Here is a 6,000-nt window from a genome sequence, read left to right as displayed (position 1 = left end):
GACCTGAGCTGAAATCAAGAGTCAGATGCTTAACCGACTGAGCCACCCAGGCATCCCTCTTCAATAGGCTCTTAGCAGCCTGTAGGAAAGGACCAGAAACAGCAGAACTCAAGAACTCTGGATGCTTTTTATTTGCGATCTTTTCAGGCGCAACCACTATAAAAATTGTGGTATATTCTCCTCCATCTTTCTCTATGTATTTACAAATGTACCCATAGATTGACAGAGCTATGATTTTATATTTTGCCTGATTATCTCAAGACTATTTTCCTTCTTTGTGGGAGGTGATCAGGTATCGACGTTAAGCCCACAAGCTGGACCAGGAGAAGCTTAGGTTCACATCTTGGCTCTAGCACTCTGTGATCTATCCATTCTCTGGACTTTGACACTTTGATTGGTCTAACAGGATAAAAAATGTCTTTGAAACTGGATAAATAAGGGGGAAGAATCAAACCATTACACTGCCTTTCCTATATGAACTCTATGTCAAGTTAACTAAATAGTTGTAAGAAAAAGCACTTCTTTCTAGAAGAATTCCGATGAATAAGTGCAGAGGAATAGTAAGATTAAAAAATCATCAACCGAGGATTCCCCTGGCATGAGCTTCCTCTCACATGTCAATCCCTTTGACATCTTTTTCCACCATCAGCTAGAGAATATTCTCTGCTTTTAAAGTGTCAACACAACTGGGTTTGCCCCACCTAGAAAGTCTCCCAATGTTAAGGTCATCTGATTAGTAACAACTAATTATTAACAACCTCTACAAAGTTGCCTTTGCTATGACCAGTAACATAGTCATAACAGTAACACCAGGGGGCAAAGGCCACTGGGGCCACTTTAGAATTCTGCCTGCCATACCCTCCCACCAGAAGTGTGACCTGTCCCTCTTGTGTGACCCTCTGGCCTCTTGCTGGTCAACCCTCCCCTCCTTCCTATGCCAGGAAGTTCCCACCTTGGGTTTGGGAGGGTTGTTTATTTGTTTGTTTGTTTGAAGAGGGAAGAATTTAACAGTAAAGGGGAAATATTAATTTCTCTCTAAATTTTATGTCTTTCTTTTATTTTTCTTATTATGGGGCTCAGAGAAATGGAGCAGGTGATGCCTGATGCAAACAGTGGTGTAGCCTGAGCCATCCGGTGCAGAAGCGAAGAGCCACTCTAGAGTGTAACTGCAAGTGGCTAGTACAACTTGGAGCAAGTTATTTATCTTCCTTGTACTCATTCTGCCAGTTTATAATGTAGGGATGATAATAGTATCTATTAAACAGGGTGTCCAGGAGCGCTAAGTTGGCTGTTCTGTGTAAAGCCCTGAGAAGCCACCTGGCACACGGCGAGGGCTAAGTGTCCTAGGTGTGGGTAATACTGGTACGTATTTTGTTGGGTTGTTACGGAGATCAAATGAGTTCCTCAGTGTTAAATACTCACTTTAGCCCACAGCCAGGCACATAGAACTCGCTCAGGGAGGAAGCAGTCAGGAAGCTAACCCAAGGGCTTCACGGGTGTTGGAGCCCAGGAGAACTCCTTGGCTCTATTTGGAGGCCAGAATAACTTGCAGAAAACTCGTGGATGGCTCCCTGTTTATCTCAGGATACAGCCTAAACACCTCGGGGGGCTTCCAAAGGTCCTATGAAGTCTAGCCCACATCTCTCGTTTTATTTCTCCACATTCTCCACTCACTCCCTTTATGGAGTCTTTGGTGATCGTACCAAACATCTTCTTAATGCTGCCGATACTCCAAGGTCCCCCGTCCTCTGGCTGGCTGCCCCACCCCGCCCCCACCACACTAGATACTCTGTAAGGACTGATGGGTAGCAAACCATGCCCAGCCCTCGTCTCAGCTCTTCTTCAAAGGGAGGAGAAGGGAAGGACATGAGAATGAGCATCAGAAAGCAGGGCTCCGGTCCCAGAGTTGACTCTAACTACAGTGACCCCAGCAGCGACATCCTCGAGCCAGATTGCCACAGACGTCGAACTTCACTGCATCCATTGGGCGCGAGCGTGGCTGGGTTGAGAGATGGAACGCCTTTCCAGCCTCTCCTCTGCCTTATGGATTCTGCAGATGCCCCCACTGCTGGGACTCCCTCTTGCCCCTCCAAGGCCAGGCCCTGGGCGAAGAATATTCTTTGTTTCTTCATTTTAACAGCTTTATGGAAATACAACTCATATACCATATTTTCATCCCTTTAAAGTATAAAATTCAATGGTTTTAGTATATTCACAGATATGTGTTTCCATCCTACAGCCCATCTTAGATCATTTCCATGTTGTTGACAGGAAACCCCGTATCTGTGAGCTATAACCCAAACCCTTCTGCCTCTGCCTCTGCCTCTGCCTCTGCCCACCCTCCCTCCCTCTGCATCATTTCCTTTGACCTGTACCTTGCAGGTAGTGGGAAATCCTGATCCAGACAAGAAATGCGCTCCTTTGTGCAAATCTCAGTATCTTTTCCACCCAGAGAGAGGAACTGACTGAAAAGTCATCCCTTGTAAGGGACCCAAGAAGCTGGTCAGATGAGAAGACCAAGCAGCCTTTGCCACACCCCTGGGCAGACAAGCAGACAAGCAGACTGACCCTGCCTTGGGGAGGGGAGGGAAGGGAAGGGGGAGAAGCTGGGGGCTGACAACTGTGGCCCCCCACTTTCCTCCCCTTCAAACCATCAGCCCCCACAAAGCCAGGCCTTCCGTATTTCTTAAACACAACTCAAGCAAGACTTTTTAGTTTTTTTCCCTCAAAACTCTGTATCCTCTGCACAGCACAAAATGCTGTGAGAAGGAAAAACCTGGAGTATTTAAAACCGGGATCTCCGCTGGTTTGGGGGGCGGTGCAGAGAGTGGCTGGAGGTAAAAAGCGACCATCCAGCAAGCTGAGTGTGAGCAGGTGGGGGGTTCAGGCTGCGAAGGAGCTGTGGGGTCCGTTCCTGAGTCCCAGAGGGAGCCCTCCCTCTGACTCCCACCCAGAAAACCCCCTTCTCCTTCCACCTCTGAAGGGTGTCACAGTACAGGGACTGAACCCAGCAGCATAAGCCTTGGAATGTCACAAACTCTGAATCCCCCTCTCACCTCTTCTCTGGAGGGACCTCAGCAACTTGCAAGTGACCCCAGCTTTTGTACACGTGTGCTCACGTGTGACCACAAAGACACTGTCCACCTCTCAAGATGGCTAAGTGTCTGCTGTGAATTGTTTCTGCTGGATGAGAAGTAACTCTTCCTTGCATGAGGGAGGTCAACACCCCCGGCCATAGCCCAGCGGCACGCAGGGGCTCCCGGGGATGGAGCTCCTCTACCTGGCATGCCCATGGCCCTCACAGATGGGACACACCCCCTGCTCCTGCAGGCTGACTTACGAGCCAGCCTCCAGATCTCAGGAAGGGGAGGTGGAGGAGCATCCAGAGCCGGTGGTGGGACTCCCCAAAGAGATCTGAAAGGACCATGTGGTTCTTCTCTCTTCTCATATTAATTTGTTGTATCACGTTGATTGATTTGCGAATGTTGAACCATCCTTGTAGCCCAGGAATGAATCCCACCTGATCATGGTGGATAATCTTTTTAATGTGCTGTTGGATCCCGTTGGCTAGGATCTTGTTGAGAATCTTAGCATCCATATTCATCAGTGATATTGGTATGAAATTCTCCTTTTTGGTAGGGTCTTTGCCTGGTTTGGGGATCAGGGTAATGCTGGCTTCATAGAAAGAGTCAGGAAGTTTTCCTTCTGCTTCAATTTTTTGAAACAGCTTCAGGAGAATAGGTGTTATTTCTTCTTTGAAAGTTTGGTAGAGCTTTGCGCAGTGGCAGTATCGTAGCCAATGAGGTTTATCCGAGGCGCGATTATTGCTAATTGAAAGTTTGGTAGAATTCCCCAGGGAATCCGTCAGGTCCTGGGCTCTTGTTTTTTGGGAGGTTTTTGATCACTGCTTCAATCTCATTACTAGATATCGGTCTATTCAGGTTGTCGATTTCTTCCTGGTTCAATTTTGGTAGTTTATAGTTTTCCAGGAATGCATCCATTCCATCTAGGTTGCTAAGTTTATTGGCATATAACTGTTGATAATAACTTCTGATGATTGTTTCTACTTCCTTGGTGTTAGTTGTGATCTGTCCCTTTTCATTCATAATTTTATGAATTTGGGCTTTCTCTCTTTTCTTTTGGATTAGTGTGGCCAATGGTTTATCAATCTTATTGATTCTTTCAAAAAATCAGTTTCTAGTTTCATTGATATGTTCTACTGTATCTCTGGTTTCTACTTCATTGATCTCAGCTCTAATATTGATGATTTCCCTTCTTATGTGTGGAGTTGGTTTGATTTGTTGTTGATTGTCCAGTTCTTTAAGGTGTAGAGACAGCTGCTGTGTTATGGATTTTTCAATTTTTTTGAGGGAGGCTTGGATGGCTATGTATTTCCCCCTTAGGACTGCCTTTGCTATATCCCATAGGTTTTGGACTGAACTGTCTTCATTCTCATTGGTTTCCATGAATTGTTTCAGTTCTTCTTTGATCTGGTTGATCCAAGCATTCTTAAGCAAGGTGGCCCTTAGCTTCCAGGTGTTTGAGTTCCTTCTGAACTTTTCCTTGTGATTGAGCTCCAGTTTCAAAGCATTGTGATCTGAGAATATGCAGGGAATAATCTCAGCCTTTTGGTATCAGTTGAGTCCTGATTTGTGACCAAGTATGTGGTCTATTCTGGAGAAGGTTCCATGTACACTTGAGAAGAATGAGTATTCTGTTGTTTTAGGGTGGAATGTTCTGTATATATCTATGAGGTCCATCTTGTCCACTCAATTGATGCAGAAAAAGCATTTGACAAAATCCAGCATCCGTTCCTCATTAAAACGCTTCAAAGCATAGGAATAGAGGGAACATTCCTGAAACTCATCAAATCTATCTATGAAAGACCCACAGCAAATATCATCCTCAATGGGAAAAAGCTTGCAGCCTTCCCGTTGAGATCAGGAACAAGACAAGGATGCCCACTTTCACCACTCTTGTTCAACATAGTATTAGAAGTCCTAGCAACAGCAATCAGACAACAAAGAGAAATAAACGGTATCCAAATTGGCAATGAAGAAGTCAAACTCTCTCTCTTCACAAATGACATGATTCTTTATATGGAAAACCCAAAAGACTCCACCCCCAAAGTACTAGAACTCATACAACAATTCAGCAACATGGCAGGATACAAAGTCAATGTGCAAAAATCAGTGGCTTTCTTATACACTAACAATGAAAATACAGAAAGGGAAATTAGAGAATCAATCCATTTACTATAGCACCAAGAACCATAAGATACCTGGGAATAAACCTAACCAAAGAGGTAAAGGATCTGTACTTGAGGAACTACAGAACACTCATGAAAGAAATTGAAGAAGACACAAAAAGATGGAAGACCATTCCATGCTTTTGGATTGGAAGAATAAACATTGTTAAAATGTCTATACTGCCTAGAGAAATCTATACTTTTAATGCCATTCCAATCAAAATTCCACCGCTATTCTTCAAAGAGCTGGAGCAAATAATCCAAAAATTTGTATGGAATCAGAAGAGACCCTGAATCACTAAGGAAATGTTGAAAAACAAAAATAAAACTGGGGGCATCACGTTACCTGATTTCAAGCTTTATTACAAAGACACCAAGACAGCATGGTACTGGCATAAAAACAGACACATAGACCAGTGGAACAGAGTAGAGAGCCCAGATATGGACCCTCAACTCTATGGTCAATTAATCTTCGACAAAACAGGAAAAAATATACAGTGGAAAAAAGACAGTCTTCTTCAATAAATGGTCCTGGGAAAACTGGACAGCTATATGTAGAAGAATGAAACTCGACCATTCTCTTACACCATACACAAAGATAAACTCAAAATGGATAAAAGACCTCAACATGAGACACGAATCCATCAGAATCCTAGAGGAGAACATAGGCAGTAATCTCTTCGATATCAGCCACAGCAACTTCTTTCAAGATATGTCTCCAAAGGCAAAGGAAACAAAAGCGAAAATAAACT

The 6,000-nt window shown here is 44.2% G+C and overlaps 1 non-coding gene across 1 annotated transcript; it reads left to right on the top strand.

Annotated features, from left to right (window-relative positions):
• The first annotated feature begins 3,770 nt into the window (after positions 1–3,770).
• Positions 3,771–3,905, top strand: LOC131820703 (U4 spliceosomal RNA). The gene has a single exon (XR_009349741.1). It is a non-coding gene; the product is annotated as a U4 spliceosomal RNA (small nuclear RNA).
• The last annotated feature ends 2,095 nt before the right edge of the window (positions 3,906–6,000 follow it).

This window comes from Mustela lutreola, chromosome 18 (genome assembly GCF_030435805.1).
Source record: "Mustela lutreola isolate mMusLut2 chromosome 18, mMusLut2.pri, whole genome shotgun sequence".
Lineage (NCBI taxonomy): Eukaryota > Metazoa > Chordata > Mammalia > Carnivora > Mustelidae > Mustela > Mustela lutreola.
The sequence above is the reverse complement of the archived record's forward strand: the minus strand, read 5'-3'. Positions and strand labels throughout refer to the sequence as shown.